The 20,642-nt window shown below is 35.9% G+C and overlaps 1 pseudogene; it reads right to left on the bottom strand.

Annotated features, from left to right (window-relative positions):
• Window positions 1-16,607: 16,607 nt before the first annotated feature.
• On the bottom strand, window positions 16,608-18,651 carry LOC120176611 (annotated as a pseudogene).
• Between the last annotated feature and the right edge of the window lie 1,991 nt (window positions 18,652-20,642).

The raw sequence follows: 20,642 nt of genomic DNA, 5'->3' as shown, positions 1-20,642 counted from the left end.
TCTAACTTGTCGGTCAAAAAATCAAATATATAAAGAGGGATTTAGCAGTTTGTAAATATTTGTAAAAAAAAAACCTTCTTTTAAGGGAGTGGGAACACGAGCTAGAAGACAATTAAGCCTACCAAGATTGAGATTCGGACCGACAGACAACTCACGACCAGCCAAAAAGCTAACAGCAACTAGGGTTTTTCTTATGTCATTGTGCTTCCTGTCTTTAGGCATCCATTTCCTTTAAAATCAAAGTCCCTTTAAGAGAAGAGTTAGCCAGAAAAAGTTGAATGGAAAGTTAATAAATATCACTTTTTTGAACAATTTTTATATAGGGAGACGGAAAAGAAATTTTACTCCTAATAAATATTAAACGAGATGTGTTAACTTAAAATTATAACCCTAAAAATTGTTGAAAATAAATAAATATCGTCTTTTAAGAAACAATAGTATAAATAAATGGAAGATTCTTCTAATTAAATCACTTTGAAAACCAGTGGTTTGATATTTAAATAAAAAGCAAGCTTTAAGTATGTGCGAGATCATATCATCAATTATCAATTGATCTAATAGGATGAAAGATTAGATGATCTTTTTAAGTAAAAGTTGAGTTTAATTTCTAATGTTATGATTGAACACAACTAAATTAGGAGGATCACCTTTTGAGATGGACATGGGTTGGGTCGACAACTAGACTAAGAGGGTCTATTTGAACCCAACCCGAGTATTACACTCCTTCACCCGGCATCCAACTTGACTCGGATTTAGAGAGATTACACTTTATACGAAATCCGATTTGTTTTTAGGTTAAAAAAACTACATCAAACTTCACCAAACACACATATTTATTAGGAAAAATAGAGGTCTAGTTAAACACAATATAGAGAAGGGTATTATTATAATTGTCCTTAAATATATAAGGTATAATTATATTATCTCAAATCGGGTCAAATTAGGTATTTTCACCTTAAAATCGAACTCAATTCGATCTCACCCTTCGAAAAACCTAACCCAATCAAATTCAATTTTTTTAAAGGAAACAACCTTGTAAGATCCTGTCAAGTCGGAACCCATCAATTTAGAATCAAATGTTTATCTCTAATTACTTTTATAATAGATTTTTATAAGATTTAATTTGAATTAATCGACTAATAAATCAAATATTAATGATCCTACCTAAAAAAATTAAGATCACATCTTGTTCGAGTAAACAAATTGAAAGGGAGAAATTGTTTATTGTGTGTTGTGTTGTTCCCACTCTACAATTCCCAAAGGTGTTTGATGGAAAAAAAAATATTTGTCTATTAGCACTTGACAGTGTTCTAACTTCAAGGCATAATGTTCAAAATAAATTAATAAAACACAAAACATAATATAATTTAGAGTTAGAAACCTAATCCTTTTCTTTGAATTTCCCATCCCTTCTCTAGACTTTCCATCCATTTGCTTTGTGCACTGCCGTCAATATCTCACTCCCAACATTATTTAAACCCCACTTTTTAGCCTCTTTCATGTCATTACATGTGTTGGATGCATATAATTTAAAGACTTGGATTTAATTATTACGTCCCTAATGCTATTTTTTTCTCAGCAAAGAATTTATTAATAATACTTAATCTTAAATTGTGTGTTTCGTTAAAAATCTCTCTAAACCTATTTGAAAAAAAGGAGCACACATAATTAGATGATCGAATAAAAAGCAGAGATCGCTCTACACACCAAAATAGTCACATAAACAGAAAAAGAAACGTACAAAGTCGACAAAAATTGTGAAACAAATTGAAGCAAACATTTTCGAGTCAAAACTAGCTACTTACCTGCATGCAATAAAAAGATCAAACCTTAGCAACCATGCTAATGTGATATTATGTATATATATTTGTATAAACCAAATAATCTAAATGATTAAAGGGATGGTTGTTATCTTTAGAGATCTCGGGTTTGAGTACAATGTTTGTAGGAGTATTTGAACATTCATTGTCAAATAGTTGAGTCTTTCAAACATATACTATTTTATAATCATCCTAAACTAATAAAAAAGGGTAAACTATGTATTTAGTACCTAAACTATCAATTTTGGTATGTTTTAGTACCTAAACTTTTATTTTTTTCAAAATTATACCTAACTTTTAGTTTTCATTTCATTTTAGTAACCCACCACTAAGAACTTAAAGCGTGGAGTACCTAAACTATCGGTTTTGCTCCAATTTAGTAACTATACTTTTAATTTTTTTTTCAAAATTTAACGTTAAATTTGGAACGGCTACTAAAATGAAACAAAAACTAAAGTTTTAATGGCTGGTACTAAAATGATAAAAAAACTAAACTTTAGGTATGATTTAAAAAAATAAAAGTCTAAATACTAAGACATACCAAATGTAACCCCCTAGACCCGGCCTATGCGTTTCGACTAAGTCTAGTGGATCACATTATGATTATTAAAGACATTTTTCGAAACCGTTATTCCATCAATATAAAATCACATTATAAATAACATGTCTTCAAATTCAATATCACATAAACCGAGCAGTATTAGCAAAGAGTTATCATTATAAAATCCGATATTTTAAAATAATGTCCATGTCACCAAAATAAAGTCAACTTGCCAGATAAAAACATTACAATCTGATTTACTTCAAGAGATATGTTGATCCTCCAAGTGCTCGAACCAAGGTATCTAACCAACAGTATCTGAAAGGGGAAAACATTTTCAAAAGGTGAGCTAGGCTCAGTGTGTCCCAACATTTCCATAAAATCACAATAGGTACAAATCATAGTCCAGTAATCTCACAAATTCGTAAAAGAGTTTAACTTTTTGAAAATCATAGTTTAAACCCTTTTCTGGTACACCATCAGTAGTTCCCAAAAATTATTTTCCATATAGCTTACTTTATGCACATAGCAAAAAGAAAGCCGACTTAAGGATAGGCTCTGAAGCTTGTATCCTTAAGCCCAAGTCAATAAGTCCATATAGCTTACCCTAAGCACACAGCAAAGGAAAGCCGACCTAATGAAACATCTTGGGGCCCTCAAGAGTCACATTAGGCCCAGTTAGCTTGATCAGCTATTCCATCGTAATTCATTCCAAATTCAATTGCACCGTTACATAAATTCCATAAATCCAAAAACATGGTAATCATATCCATTTCAAAACAAAAATTAAATAGCAGCCATATTCCATAAATTGTCACATTAAATTGGTGCATCAATAAAACAATAACCAATGAATTCGGTGTACCACATATTAAAACCAATAAAACAGTTCAGTAATAAGTAGGGAACACCTCGACAATAGATTCAAATAACAATCTACTGATTGCTGGTTTCACCACGCTCTGCTACAGTTTTCGAACGGGTGAATACTGGCACACGTGGTTTAACTGATCTAGAAGAGCTGGGTCGAGCTATCGAACAATCCGGAGAGTCTCTTGTACCTTCAAACAATAATATTTATCAGTCCCAAATCCTATTTAATTGTTCAAAGCTAAACTTCTTAAGTATATAAGCATTTTTGGGTTTGACTATCATTTGAGGTATTTGAGTCTGAATTTGGCCAAAACGGATTGCGGAATCGGAATCAGGGCGTCGAAAAACATAAAGTATGACTTTCCAAAAATTCAAATTCTTGGTCAAAGTCAAAGTCAACCACTTTGACCGTAGATTTGGAGACCTTCGGATTCGAATTTGACAAAATGGACCACGGAAAGGGATTCGGCACGTCGAAAACTATCAGGATAGGTATACTCGGAAAAGATTAACGGTCGTTTAATGCTCGGTCAAAGCCTTTTTAAGTTTTGGTCAAAGAAAGTCAACGGTCAACGGTCGGGTCGGGTCGGGTCAACGGTCGGGTCAGGTCAACGATCGGGTCGTGTCAGGCTGGTCAAACCGGTTCAGACCGGTCAAACCGGTTCAAACCGGTTGGAAACCGGTCAAACCGGTCAGAACCGGTTGAAAACCGGTTAAACCGGTTTCCAGCAGCCACTCGCTCTGCGGCGGCGCGTGTGGCGCGTGAGGCGTCCTCCGGGGCCCTAAAAATCCCGGAAAAATTTCTAAAATTATTTTGAGCGATTTCGAGATACTTACAACGATCGGTTCAAATTTTTGAACGGGTGGAGAGCTCGATTTCAAATCGGCCGAATCTTTGACTGCACCACCTCCTCACGCGCCGCCGTCTACGGCGGACAAGGTTGACACCGATGAACTCGGAACGGCACAAGGAACACGATGGTGCGAGAGGTGTAGTAACGGGAGCAACGATCAGCGGTGAATTTAAGATTCCTCGGCGATAGAGTAACAAAACCGTCGCTACTTTGACTGGAAATTCCCGACGTTTGGCCGCGTTTCGCTTCAATTAATTTGAAGGGTTGTTCCTCGCTCGATGATGAACACAACGGTGGTTTCAAAACAACGATCGGATTCGGACGACGTTTGGATCGGACTTGAAAGTGGAGGTGTGAGAGGAAGAAAATTAAAGAAATAGCATTTGTGATTTCTGATTGTAAATCAGAAATCACGCTTAAATCATCAAGCCTACGACAGTTTTAGGGGAAATTCAGGGTTTGGTCCCTGAATTTCCTTACTTCAAAAATGGCATACAAGTTTCCATAAATTTTAATTTAGTCACTTAATTTCACTCATTTCACAATTTACCTCCATTTCAATTAATATTATTTTGTAATATTCGGGTTGTTACAATTCTCCCCCTCTACAAGAATTTCGTCCTCGAAATTTACTTACGAGAATAGTTGAGGAAACTGAGTCTCCATTGACTCAATGTCTCCCAAGTAGCTTCTGAGGGGCCTCGATTGGAATTCGTCTATTCAGAAGAACTCGTTCATCTCTCTCTAAGATCTGAATGGGCTCCTCTTCATATGACAAATCAGGTCTCAGCTCTACTTCTTCAACTTGAATAATGTGACCTGGATCTGGACGGTATCTACTCAACATTGATACATGAAATACATCATGAATACGACTTAGCTCAGAAGGCAACTCAAGCTGATATGCAACAGGTCCTACCCTCTTCAAGATACAAAATAGTCCAATAAATCTTGGACTCAATTTACCCTTACGCCCGAATCTCAATACTTTCTTCCAGGGTGAAACTTTCAAAAAGACCCGATCTCCCACTTCAAACTGTATATCCTTCCTTCTTTGATCTGCATAAGATTTCTGCCTATCAAATGCCTCTTTCAGACGGTCACGGATTAATCTGATTGTGTCCTCCGTCTCTCGCACTAACTCGGTCCCAACGTTTTCCTATCACGCAACTCAGTCCAATAGGAGTGCGACATTTACGCCCAAGAGCGCTTCATAGGGTGCCATACGAATGCTGGTCTTATAACTGTTATTGTAAGCAAATTCAGCCAACGGCAAAAAGTTCTCCCAACTACTACATGAAAATCGATTACGCAACCCCGCAACATATCCTCCAGAATCTGAATTACTCTCTCAGATGATCATCAGTTTGTGGATGAAAGGATGTACTATAATCCAATCTTGTTCCCAAAGCCGTATGTAACGCCTTCCAAAATCTCGAAGTAAATCTCGGATCTCGATCAGAAATAATAGACAATGGAACACCATGCAATCTGACAATCTCTGAAATATACAATTTTGCCAGCTTATCCAAATTATAATTACTCACACAGGAAGTGAGATGACTTTGTAAGTCTGTCAACAATCACCCAAACTGAATCTTTTTCGAAGGAGTCATAGGCAAGCCAGTAACAAAATCCATAGTAATATCTTTTTCGAAGGAGTCATAGGCAAGCCAGTAACAAAATCCATAGTAATACGCTCCCATTTCCATTCAGGATCTTGATAGGCTGTACAAAACCTGATGGATGTTGATGTTCTGCCTTAAACTTGCTGACAGTCAAACCTAGCCACAAAGTCAGATATGTCTTTCTTCATACCAATCCAATAACATCTCTCTCAAATTTCGGTACATCTTATCTCCTCGGGGTGCATAGCCATATGGACTACTATGAGCCTCAGTAAGGATAGTCTGCCTCAACTCAGCATCATCAGGCACACAATATCTACCTTTAAAGCATAAAACTTCATCCTGATCAATTACGTAATCTGAGTTGTCCCCTACTCTACTTGCTCAAAGATGGAAAGCAAGGAGCTATCAAGGGGCTGCTTAGCTTTGATCTCATCAACCAAGGTCGGCTTAACTTGCAATTCTGCTAACAAAGTGCCATCGTCATATAAATTCAGCTTGGCCATTAAAGACCTCAACTCTGATACCGTCTTTCGACTCAAGCATCTGCTACAATGTTAGCTTTACCAGGGTGGTCAATCACGCAATCATAATCCTTTAGAAGCTGACGGGATGCATAAGCCACCACCTTACTTTCCTGCATTAAAACACAACCAAGTCTGAATGTGAAGCATCAATATACACTGTAAAATCTTCCCGGACTCTGGTTGAATCAACACCGGTGCTTGAGTCAAAACCGCCTTTAATTTCTCAAAGCTCTCCTGTTGTGCCTCGCCCAGTCAAACAGCACATTCTTCCTTAACAACTTTGTCAAAGGAGAAGCAATGATCGAGAAGCCCTCAACAAAACGTCGATAATAAACCAGCCAAGCCCAAGAAACTGCGGATTTCAGATACGTTCTTAGGTCGTTTCCAATTCATAATAGCCTCTATCTTGCTGGATCAACCTGAACACCTCGCGCAGAAATAATATGCCCCAGAAATGACACTTCTTGAAGCCAAAACTCACATTTTCTTAGTTTGGCATATAGATGATGCTCTCTCAAAGTCCGCAGAACGATCTTCAAATGCTCGTCATGCTCTGCCTCAGTACGAGAATAGATCAGAATATCGTCAATGAAGACCACCACAAATTGATCCAAATATGGTCGGAACACCCGATTCATCAAATCCAAAAGCTGCAGGAGCGTTCGTCAAACCAAAAGGCATCACTAAAAATTCAATGACCATATAGTGCGAAGGCCGTTTTTGCAACATCAGATCCTTTAACTTTCAATTGATAATACCCCGAACGAAGATCAATCTTAGAGAATACAGTAGCTCCTCGCAATTGATCAAATAAGTCATCAATCTGGGTAATGGGTATTATTCTTGACGTCATCTTGTTCAATTTCCGATAGTCAATACATAATCTTAGTGACCTATCCTTCTTTTTCACGAATAGAACTGGAGCTCCCCATGGTGAAGTACTATGTCGAATAAATCCTCGATCGAATAATTCTTGCAATTGGACTTTCAACTCCTTAAGTTCCTTTGGAGCCATACGATAAGGTGCCATAGAAATAGGTGAAGATCCGGATAAGTCTCAATCTCGAACTCTACCTCTCTATCAGGAGGTAACCCAGCAACTCCTCCAAAAACATCAGGAAACCGTTAACTGTACGAATCTCCTCGATCGTGGGACAATGCACCTTTGGTGTTCAAAATACAAGCAATGAAGGTCTCAATCCCTTCCGGATCATTTGATCAATTTCCATCGCTGAAAACTATATTGGAGAGATAACCACGCCGTTTCACAATTAACACAACAGTCCGACCATCTGAAGTCTTCAGAGTAGCCGCTTGTATTCGCCAATCCAGCTTTACCTTGTGTTATTCAACCAATCCATTCCCAAGAATTAGATCGAACTCCCCTAAAGGAGTTCCATAAGATCAGCGAGAAAAATTTCTCCCTGAACCTCGAGAGGACAACGCCGAATACTTTATTCACTAATACGCTTGTCCTACTGGACTTGAACTGTAACAGTATTTTCAGTGTTCTCGATCGGAATCTGAAAGTTCGAGATACTGAGCTCGATACATAGGAGTGAGTGGAGCCATGTCCAATAAGGCAAGTATGGGGTAGAATAATAGTAAATGTACCTGCAATAACCTCAGGCTCATCTCTGTCATCACGACGTCTAGTTGCATAAACTAAGCTGGCTGTCTAGCCTCAGAAGCTGTTGGCCCTCTATTTTGCTGAGGTCGGCTCTACTGTCTGTCCTGGACGCTGATCCTCGAGTCTTTTCTTGACTACGATCTCTAATTGGGGTCTGTACTGTAGTCTGCAAATACACAGGAGTTTGGGTAGTGGTCTGCTCAAACGAAACTAACTGAGGACAATCCCTCCGATAATGACCACTAGATCCACACTGATAGCAAAGACCCATCTTCTTACGACACTCTCCTGAGTGATGTTTACCACAATACTCACAAAGGGGCCCATTATAATACGACGAGGAACCGCCTCGACTGACAGCTAAAGGTGAGGATGCTGCAGGCCTGAAACGTGTATTGCTTCTCTGAGGGGCTGAAGTACGAGTCCTCTTTCCGGACTGTGCTGATGACTCCATCGGGCCTGAAAATTTCTTAGATCGATTGATCAACACGCTCTCTACAGAAGCTAAAACCTCCACCTCTTCCGCATCTTTGGCTCTGCCCACCAGCACATCAAATATCTCATCCTGATGGGTTACAACTTGCCTACGCAACTCGTATCTGAGTCCAAGGGCAAATTTACGACATCGATCTCTCCGTAGGTACCATACTGAATCCATACTTCAGCAACTTCAGGAACTCGATCTCATATTCAGAAACAGTCATGTCTCCCTGAACCAGGTCTTGAAACTGTTGTCGTCTCTGAGCTAAGTAGCGCTCTCCCAGAAAACGGCTCCGAAAGCGATCCTTAAAGAAATTCCAGGTCAAACGATCGGTAGGACACTACTGGTCACTGACTCCCACCAAGTGTAGGCATTGCCATCTAACATCGCCACAGCACCCTGATATCTCTTAGTTGAGTCCAAACCCAACTGATCCATGCATCTCTCTGTATCCTGGAGCCAATCCTCAGCTTCAGTAAGAGCTCCACCTATTTGTCCCCCAAAAGTTCTAACCATTGGCAATCAAAGTCTGCGAAATAGGAACCTCAGATACAACACCAGTAGCTCTGATGCTCCTGTATTAACTGCAGAAATTGTCTACCAAAATTCTCATCCAAAGCAACTCCGGTAGACTCTGACTCAATATCGGTCGCTCCTATTATCGGTGTAGTCATGCCAATACCAGGGCATGAGGCAGATCTGTTGGGGTCGTAGGAGCATGATCACCTATCGGAGGTGGGGGATCTACCCGTATCTCATCGATCGGATCTGCGAATCTAGCCACTCGACCTCGTCCACGGCTAGTTCGACGACCACGTCTAGCACTCATTTTGATAGATCTCAAGTTTACTATAGAAGATAACTTAGGGTTAGATAAGCACTTAGAGTCTCAAACATAGTTAAAATCTTAATAACTTTGTGACATGGCCTTAGTAACTCGTTTTGTAAAATATTTCAAAACCGTATTTTCAATGTGAACTCATACACAGTCCGAGGGTTAAAAACCAAAAGCTCTGATACCAATAAATGTAACCCCTAGACCCGGCCTATGCGTTTCGACTAAGTCTAGTGGATCACATTATGATTATTAAAGACATTTTCCGAAATCGTTATTCCATCAATATAAAATCACATTATAATAACATGTCTTCAAATTCAATATCACAATAAACCGAGCGTATTAGCAAAAGAGTTATCATTATAAAATCCGATATTTTAAAATAAGGTCCATGTCACCAAATAAAGTCAACTTGCCAGATAAAAACATTACAATCTGATTACTTCAAGAGATATGTTGATCCTCCAAGTGCTCGAACCAAGGTATCTAACCAACAATATCTGAAAGGGGAAAACATTTTCAAAGGTGAGCTAGGCTCAGTGTGTCCCAACATTTCCATAAAATCACAATAGGTACAAATCATAGTCCAGTAATCTCACAAATTCGTAAAAGAGTTTAACTTTGAAAATCATAGTTTAAATCCTTTTCTGGTACACCATTAGTAGTTCCCAAAAATTATTTTCCATTAGCTTACTTTATGCACATAGCAAAAGAAAGCCGACTTAAGGATAGGCTTGAAGCTTGTATCCTTAAGCCCAAGTCAATAAGTCCATATAGCTTACCCTAAGCACACAGCAAGGAAAGCCGACCTAATGAAACATCTTGGGGGCCTCAAGAGTCACATTAGGCCCAGTTAGCTTGATCAGAGATATTCCATCGTAATTCAATTCCAAAATTCAATTGCACCGTGACATAAATTCCATAAATCCAAAACATGGTAATCATATACCATTTCAAAACAAAATTAAATAGCAGCCATATTCCATAAATTGTCACATTAAATTGGTGCATCAATAAAACAATAACCAATGAATTCGGTATACCACATATTAAAACCAATAAAACAGTTCAGTAATAAGTAGGGAACACACCTCGACAATAGATTCAATAACAAATCTATTGATTGCTGGTTTCACGCTCTACTACAGTTTTCGAACGGGTGAATACTGGCACACGTGGTTTAACTGATCTAGAAGAGCTGGGTCGAGCTATCGAACAATCCGGAGAGTCTTGTACTTCAAACAATATATTTATCAGTCCCAAATCCTATTTAATTGTTCAAAGCTAAACTTCTTAAGTATATAAGCATTTTTCGGGTTGACTATCAATTTGAGGTATTTCGAGTCTGAATTTGGCCAAACGGATTGCGGAATCGGAATCAGGGCGTCGAAAAACATAAAGTATGACTTTCCGAAAATTCAAATTCTTGGTCAAAGTCAAAGTCAACCACTTTGACCATAGATTTGGAGACATTCGGATTCGAATTTGACAAAACGGACCACGGAAACGGATTTGGCACGTCGAAAACTATCAGGATAGGTATACTCGGAAAAGATTAACGGTCGTTTAATGCTCGGTCAAAGCCATTTTAAGTTTTGGTCAAAGAAAGTCAACGGTCAACGGTCGGGTCGGGTCAACGGTCGGGTCGGGTCAACGATCGGGTCGGGTCGGTCAAACGGTTCGAACCGGTCAAATCGGTTCGAACCGGTTGAAAACCGGTCAAACCGGTCAGAACCGGTTGAAAACCGGTTAAACCGGTTTCCAGGAGCCACTTGCCCTGCGGCGGCGCGTGTGGCGCGTGAGGCGTCCTCCGGGGCCCTAAAAATCCCAGAAAAATTTCTAAAAATTATTTTGAGCGATTTCGAGATACTTACAACGATCGGTTCAAATTTTTGAACGGCGGAGAGCTCGATTTCAAATCGGCCGAATCTTTGACTGCACCACCTCCTCACGCGCCGCCGTCTACGGCGGACAAGGTTGACACCGGTGAACACGGAACGGCACAAGGAACACGATGGTGCGGGAGGTGTCGTAAACGAAGCAACGATCAGCGATGAATTTAAGATTTCCTCGGCGATAGAGCTAACAAAACCGTCGCTACTTTGACTGGAAATTCCCGACGTTTGGCCGCGTTTCGCTTCAATTAATTTGAAGGGTTTGTTCCTCGCTCGATGATGAACACAACGGTGGTTTCAAAAACGATCGGAATTCGGACGGCGTTTGGATCGGACTTGAAAGTGGAGGGTGAGAGGAAGAAAATTAAAGAAATAGCATTTGTGATTTCTGATTGTAAATCAGAAATCACGCTTAAATCATCAAGCCTACCGACAGTTTTAGGGGAAATTCACGGTTTGGTCCCTGAATTTCCTTTACTTCAAAATGGCATACAAGTTTCCATAAATTTTAATTTAGTCACTTAATTTCACCCATTTTCACAATTTACCTCCAATTTCAATTAATATTATTTTGTAAATATTCGGGTTGTTACACCAAAACTGATAGTTTAGGTACTAAATATATAATTTACCCATAAATATATATTATACAATTTAATAAATTAAGAGTATTCAAACGATTAGTTCATTTAGTAATAAATAATATAGTGTGGGTGTATGAATATGGTATGGACCATAACTATTTTATGATATGTTGACGTGGTCATTTTTTGCGTCAAAATAATTCATTCTTCTCAAATAATATTTAAAGTAAATTAAACATAGTAAAAGAGAAGTAATGGTCGACCCACATAGATTAAGTATTTTCCCTAATTTATGCTTGATTCAATCTTTGAGCCATAAAGTGGATGAAGTAAATTTAAGTGATAATGGGGTTTTTAGATGATGACAGTAAAATAAAAAAGAGAAATAAAAGATTAAAGAATAAAGAAGATTAAAAAGAAGATTAAAAAAGAAAATTCAATATAATAAATCAGTCTTGGGCTATCGTTTTGATTCAATTTCTTCGGATCATCGAAATGATTTTACTTCAGGATTCACGTCGGTACTTGTCTACAAGGATCCATCTTTGTGACTATGCTTTGTATACCGAATACCTAAGTGAAACCTTTGATTGCGACTTTGGAAATTAATCTAATCAACATCAATTGTTATAGACCAATATCCAGTTAAGTTCATAAAAGACCGACTCGGGTTATGTTGTTTCAATAATAACAAATTCCAATCTCAAATCCCTCTTAGAAATCAATTTGCTAAGTTTATTGCCAGGAAGTCGAATGTGCTTTCAATAAGCCAATTCTTCCTCCCACACGGTTAATCACAACAGCATACTGACCAAGGTCAATCTTTGATTTTGAAATTTGTTTTAACTTTGAAAATAAACACAAGAAATTGAGAGAGATTTTCGAAGTTATTCAAGTACTTTTTCAATTCTCAAGTTGGAATTGAATCATCGCTTTAGCTCGGCTTAAAAGAAAATTAGCTAAGCATAACAAAAGTCATACTTAGCATTTTAAAAATAAAAGCTTTAAAGTAAAATAAAGAAATACAAGTAAAGAAAAAAGAAAGAGGTTTTATAAAACATAAATGAAGAACTTCAAGATTCAAGTGATGATTGAATGATGATTTAGGCTTACCCCAAGTGGGTATTTATAGCCTTTGAAAATCCTAGAAATGCTCAAAGTAGTCCTAAGAAAATACAAAAGATAAATCTTAAAAAGACAATTCCTAAACTTGAATTTAAAATGCTTGAAATGCTTTAGCCGTCCATCCATATTCTAGAATCGTTGATTGGACGCTGCTGACTGAACCTTATAAAAGTTGTTGACTCACTTCCACGTCAGTATTTCATACCTAAATTCATGCCCACTGTTCCGACTTTGATTCTAGAACAAAAAGTGCAGTTTTCAGACCTTTTAAACACATTTTTCAGAAGTCATTGTCTTGCGTGAAAATCATGTAAAAAGACCAAAGCATCAATAAAAATAAACAAATGAAGAGTATTTAATCATAAAATATAACACAAAATAAACACTAGTCATATGTGCTCAAGATTAGTAATTGTTTTCAACTATATTACTTCTAACGTTTGAATTTTAGTCTCTCTTTAAAAAGTGTAGCATGTCTACCCAACATTTACAGATTATTAATACATAATTTTATACATCAGATTGAAATACCATTACTAAAGATGCAATATTGACCCTTAGTATCAGTAACTTCGATTAAATAATTACTTAATTTTAATCGGATTGAATCATTTGAAAATCAAATTTTAGATATTTTTCTTTGGATCATCGATCGAACTTCAATCTTCGGTCAATAAATTAATCAAAAGGTTTCGATTCAATCAAAGAATTCAAGTTCAGTTGAAGTTTAAACACCCTTATTACATAAGATCAGTGGCGGTCTTGGCGGATGCAAGGGTTGCTCAGGGTGGGCTGATGTTGCCCACTCTAAAATCTGAATTTTTTCATGTTAGTTGTTCATTTATTGAAAGTACGAATACCCAGACAAAAATTTTATTGTGCTCATCTCTATAAAAAAGTTATATTACGAATATATACATGTTTACTCTAAAAAAAATATTTCTAAACGCATAAGATTTAAGCCTAATTATAATAGAACTAATAATCTAATATTTTATCGAACATATCACACTACTCCTACCAAGAACTCTCACGTTCGAAATGTTTGATTTAATATAAAGAGTTGATGGATCATGATCAAGGACCAAAAAGAAAGATTAAAGAAAAAACAAGTCGGATAAAGCCAAAGAGTAGGCCAAAGGAGTGAGATTGGAAAAAGCGCCTTAATGTATGGTATGAATGTCGGGTTTTGATGTAATCCACGATGTAGATCCTAAGACAAGTAAATCCAACATCCAAAGACAAAAGGGGCAAAAGAAAAATGTTAATCAGTGAGAAACTAACGAGAAAACCCTACAAAACCTAAACCTAAACCCTATATTATGAAGTGTGGGTTTTGAACATTTTACGTATGGAAGAAACTGAGGGAGAGATTGAGGGGCACGCGTGAAATCTAGGCCGCCCCGGACCCTCTTTTGTTTTGGCATTTTTTTCAGGTGTCTCCACTCATCTTTGTCGGCAAATACGTGAATTCCCACTAATACGTAGAGGAAGAGTTATTCATGGAGAAACTGTATGCCTGTTAAATCGATTAATAAAAAGTTCCATCTTATCAACTGGTTAGTTTAATTGGTAAATAACTTAATATCACTTAAATATGTCCTGAGTTTCAGGCGTTGTGTATTTAGACGGCTGAGAGATTCACCCACTAACATTAAGTGTGCTACAAAGGTTGGTCCAGATTAGTCGAATAAGTGTGTTGAAGAACCGGAAGGACAATAAAAAAGTTTAATCTTCTTAAATAGTATTTTGAGTTTAAATTTTTATGAATGGAAAAAAATATTAAAAGAGCTTTGTTTTTTGTTTAAATATTCTATTTTTTAATAGTGATATGAGGTGATTATAAAGTATTATCTGTTCATAATCTTTCTTAGCTATTGATAATGTACACACTCTAACAACATAATTGCTCGAATCTAAAATCTCTACGAAAAATGACATCCGATTTTAAATACAGGGAAATGTACTTTAGAAGATGATCCATCAAAACTCAAAAGGCAAATTTGTTGAAGACAAAAAAAGAAAGTGGGGAATGGGGGCATCATCTGATAACAGGCAGTGTAATCAGGGACCAAAAAGAAACACTTATATATTATTATTATTATTATTATTATTATGTAGATGATCCAATCATTGAATGGAAGCATTATGTAAAGTTTAAAGGATGGAAATGTGAGTGTTATGGAGACAAATACGTAAACATGGGATGCTGATGATTTCCATTTACAAGACAAATCCCCCCATGTTTTTTTTTTTGCTCGAGGCCTCGTCTCTTGTGTTTTTAAAGTGGGTTTTCCTTTTCTCTTTTTTGGGTGGAGGGTTGGTCATCGAGCACCCGAGAAGAGCAGATAGTGTTGAAATTTTTCTATCTATCGTTTTATTTTTGATATATTTTAATAAGAATAATTCTGCATTTGTGATATGTTTTTCTCTGTTTTTGTGACGCATTTTTCGCTTCCTTTCTTGATCGTTTGATCGTTCTTTTATTTAAGTATTTTTAAGGTAAGATTTGATGACGCCACGATCGATCAAGATGACGCTTACTTATAATCATATTGATCTTCTTGTTATAGACCCTCGAATTGAATTTTGAAGAGCGTTTTTACGTTCATGGATAGTTTCTAATGATGTTTGGCTCTTATTTGCGGTTTCTGGTTGTCTTTTGATAACGTAATTCCATTTTATGGTTTGTTTATTAATACAGTCAGATTTATTCATATATTTTTTTTGTTTGAATCTTTTGATTGAGGTTTTTTTTAACCTTTTTCATGTATGATCTTTATATGATTTAAAGTAACTAGTTTCAATGTTATATGAAAATATCCAAATTATATATTTAGTTTACGATAATAATTATAACCCTTATTATAATTTTAAATATTTTCACTTTTTAATAATACTAGCTACTATTAAAAAAACCTCCTATTTATAATTGATCACGTAAACCATCATCTTATTGAGTTGTGCCATTGCATGTGTAAGTTCTTTTTTCTTTCAAATATGGATTTGTAATATTTATCATTGTTACTTTTTAAAACTAATTTTTTTTTGTATAACCACCAGTTTTCGATCTGTTAATCTATTAATCCAGATCGGGTACTGCAAAGGCAAGGGCAACCATTCTAACCCAATTTACTCCATTCGCAATCGCCAGAATTCAAACTCCTGACATTGATTAAAGGATCTAGTACCTCTTCCCACTAGGCCAATTGGTTGTTGGTTTTTTAAAACTAAAATTTCATATTTTTTTAAATAAATAAAAATTATATTTTTACACCTAAAAATTAACAACCCTTTTGCACAATTTTTTTTAGCTTTATTCTAGTAATATTTATGTATAATGTCAATCAGTCCCCTTTAAGGGGGTTTTTTCGCTTATATTGATTCTCAGAATTTAAGTATTATTTCTTATAACAAAATGATAAATCTCAAGTCAAATAAAATTTTATTTAACAAAAATCTTTTACCATTACACCATAAGTTTAATGAATGACAATAATTTAATAATTTATGCTACAGAGATTAACATTCATGTTACGTTTTTATGTTTATTTTGTGTCACACATTTGGTTAACTTTTTAGTTATTGTTTCTATGCCGTAATGATGTAATTCCATTTGGTCCCAAATGTATAGTTATAGTGTCCATTAATTACACACGAATTTTTCAGAAAAGTAGAAAGTTATTAAGAACAGGTGTTAAATTAGACTCACTAAAGTAATACTATGTAATATTCTGTCGGAATTAATCAATCAATATATTATAAATAAGTGGTTAAAAAACAGGTTTATTAGTTAAAAGTAAATTAGAAACTAATCGGCAATTTCGACGACTCGGGACTAGAAATAAGTGGTTAAAAATCAGGGTTATTAGTTAAAAGTAAATTAGAAACTAATCGGCAATTTCGACGACTCGGAACGTGATTATGAATTACATCGTTTCGGGACCATTGACCATCGGTACTAAAAATTAACTTGGAATGAGGGCAGACTTTCATCTTACCTGTAGGCTCCCATTCATGAGCTTGTCAAAAGCTGGAGGGGATAGTTTAGGTAGGGAAGATACCGTATCTCGTATAAATCTACCTATGTTGTTATCGGCAGGAACTCGCCGTTCCTGAGAATGAAAATAAAAATGTTATGTAAGACAGCAGCTGACAATAAAATACTGAAGATGGAGTTAGATTACATACCACAACATGGTCGACATATTTGTAGACATCGTCTATCAAAGTCGATAGCCTTTGCATTGTGACTTCCATCCCTTCCAAATCATTTGGAAGTTTGTCGACCGCTGTTGTCTTGAGGATGTCGACTGTTTTTGCAACATATTTACATGATTAGATTGTACCAAAGCAAAATATTCTCGATTACGTTGCATAACGTTCATCTATCCTGAACGCACTATAGATGTAAGAGTGGAGATGTTGGAGGACTATGCTTAAGTCCGAACGCATGTGTTTGTGTTTCTTTAAGAGAAAGAGAGAACAAACAGTATATTAATGTAAACAATATTGTATCATAGTCTGTGTATACATACATCCAACTCGCTCAGCTTCAACCGTATGCAGATCAAGAGGAATTTCTTGAAATTGAGCGGCAAGTTGTCGGTCTCCAAGAGCTAAATTGACAGAAACGTAAGCCTTTACGGTACCCTCTCCGTTCCTGAACCCTGTATCCGCTGTCAAATGTACAGGGTTAGGTACTTCTCTAGAATAAAAATCATGGATCAGTGCACTTCCCGCCTGTGACTCCATGCCCAGTTGAATACCTGACAAGTCACACAAAACTAATAACTAAGTTGCTACTAACATGGGCATATACAGGCTCGCATTTGGCAGTCAATCAATTGCGACAACGGAAGAAAGAACATATACAAGGGATGATTTAAATACAACTAGTCTTTGATTTGCATAAGAAATAAATATTACCGACGAGCTTCAAGAACCGTTGATTTTTCTTTTCCAAGAGAAACAAGAAAACTCGTAGAAAGATGAGAATTACCATCCGACAATAACTTCTTTAGGATTCACTTTTTGGTGGGAGAGTAACATATTATGATGGTATTCGATATCCAGAGCAACCTGCAAACATACCAAATTGAAAAATTACCAAAACCGATAAAAACATGAAATGATTCCATCTTCACCTAGTCAGGCAATGTAAAGACTTAATCACTTGTCATATTATACCAAATCATGTTCTCAAATATCTTCGAATTCGGTACAAAATTCACCAATTCAAGTCTGCTAAGCTCGATTCCATAGCTACAAAAAAAGCGAACCTCACCGGAAATTCAAAACTAGACAAGATAAGCACGCACAACTCATACTAAGTCTTCATGTTATCATGAAATTATTTCAAACCAAGCTAATCATATGATATCTATGATAGAAGCCTACCCTTTATTCATTGTAATTCTAAAACTATTAAGTACTTAGAAATAAATTCAACGTACAAAGAACACCTAATATTGGCATCCTTAATCTCGTTTTCCCCCCTTTAGTTTCAGCTATTATCCTAATAATGTTAACTAAAAATAGCATTAAGCATCCACATTTAGTTGCAAGCTAAACAGTTCTTTAGCCAAATTAAACCAAAAAAAATTACAAAATTTTCGAAGGAAAAAAAAAACATTAAGAGACCTGTTCAGCGGACTCCGTATGAGGAACAGCTTAGGAGTTACGGATATCCACGGTGCCGTCCGGGAGTACGGAGCAGAGGACGCGCTCCGCTTAGTCTGGACGCCTCACGTAACAATTGCAGATGCTAAATATGACGAGCGGATGAACCTTCGCCGCAAACTCGCCGTTGACGAAGCGTTAAACTGCAAAACGGTGCGCTCGCCGGCAGCCATCTTCTCATCCCGATATTTTCCTTTCGGTTTCAGTGAAGTAAGCAAGCGAAAAGAGAAACAAGGAGTAGGATTGTAAGCGAACGGAACGCAGACGAACGGAGGTATGTTCATGTTCGTTCATTTAATAAATAAACGAACATAAACGAACACGAACATAAACGAACAAATTTTTTTTTGTTCATGTTCGTTTATTAAGGAATATAATTTGTTCATGTTCGTTCATTTAATAAATAAACGAATATAAACGAACACGAACATAAACGAACACGAACATAAATGAACACGAATATAAACGAACATAAACGTTGGAAACCCTACCTTCCATTGTTCTTTCATGAAAAATAGTCGACAATGCAAATCAACCAAATCTACAGTGATAAATAGCGTAAGAGCTTATTAGCAGTGATGAAATGTTTGAAGATATCAAATATTTCGATCGATCTTTTAAATATATTAAATGATTCACACGACTTTAATTTAACGATATAACATTTATCTTAGTGGTCCATGATTACATATGAACAATAATTTTCTACTACGTTATTCTAATAAATTCGTCGGCTAAAAGTTTTGTGATATCAATGTCAAACTTTAGTGAGGTTTGTTAATAATGGTCATTTCCGTTGGCAGAGTAGAAAATTTAACAACATGAAGATTTCGAACGGTACAAATTGGACTACAAGGCAATAAAATAGATCCAAAATCCCTTCGATGCTACATATCGTAACTGATATTATTGCTAAACCACCATTCAAAATTTTAATGTACCTAAAGTCTACTCCACTATATATATTTTTCTCTTTACTGATGCTCATATACTTCCGATTGTTATCTTTATCTTCCCATATATTTCTAAAAAGAAGTATGATGTTTTCTTGAGTTTTAGATGTGAAGATACCCGCAATTACTTTACATATCAACTATTAAGGCAAATAAAATAGAGAAATAGATGAAAGCATACCTGTAAAATTTTAGATTGCACTATAATATAACTTGTTTTGAAGCTTTCAGCGATCGTCTCCACTCTCTAGTGAACACTAGGGTTTGGGAAAAAAAAGGGGAAAATGAATATAGGTGTGAGGTGCCTCACGGGTTAACATAGTAGATTTAATTTTCAAATAAAATTGGGTTAATTATGGAATTGGTCATCAGAATATCAGATTAATTAATATTTTTAAGATACTTACAAATTGGTCACCAAAATTGATTAAAGAAGATTGGGTTAAACATAAATGAATGAACATAAACGAACATAACCGAACGAACATAACCGAACGAACATAAACAAACATAACCGAACGTTCACGAACGTAAATGAGCGAACGAGACCTATGATCATGTTCGTTCATTTAATTAAACAAACACAAAATCTTGTTCATGTTCGTTCATTTAATAAATAAACGCACATAAACGAACTTCCCGCCGCACGGTTCATGAACGGTTCGCTGAACGTTCAGTTCATTTACAGGCCTAACAAGGAGTATGGGTTTGAATAATAATTTGGCTTAATTCAAAATTAAGTACATAAATTATACTTCAAATTAAATTTTAACATCTAAAGAAATCTTTGATAAAAAATAAGTTTTTGCTTAATATTTTTCTGTTACACTTTTAGATATTTATCGTTATAAAAAGAACGTTAAGCGATATACACCACATTTATGATTTTTTGTTGATTTGCTTAAAAAAATAAAATATTATTTATTTATTTATTTTGAAAAATTAATGTTGTAAGTGTTACTTAACAGATTTTTTAACGATATACATTTAAAAATATAATGTAAAAAAATAGATATATATAATTTTTACAAAAAAAATACTTTAAACACAAATTCAATTTGAAATACATTTTAGAAACCTAAAAGTGAATTAAGCTTAATAATTTTGATTGGATAATATATTTTAGCCAAAATTTGGCCCGTTTTCTTTGGGTCAAACAGTACCATGTAAGGCTCAATTGTATTTTTACATCAATTTAACCCTCGAAGTTG

The sequence above is a fragment of the Hibiscus syriacus genome, unplaced genomic scaffold (assembly GCF_006381635.1).
Source record: "Hibiscus syriacus cultivar Baekdansim isolate YM2019G1 unplaced genomic scaffold, ASM638163v2 tig00112249_pilon, whole genome shotgun sequence".
In the NCBI taxonomy this organism is placed as follows: domain Eukaryota; kingdom Viridiplantae; phylum Streptophyta; class Magnoliopsida; order Malvales; family Malvaceae; genus Hibiscus; species Hibiscus syriacus.
The sequence above is the reverse complement of the archived record's forward strand: the minus strand, read 5'-3'. Positions and strand labels throughout refer to the sequence as shown.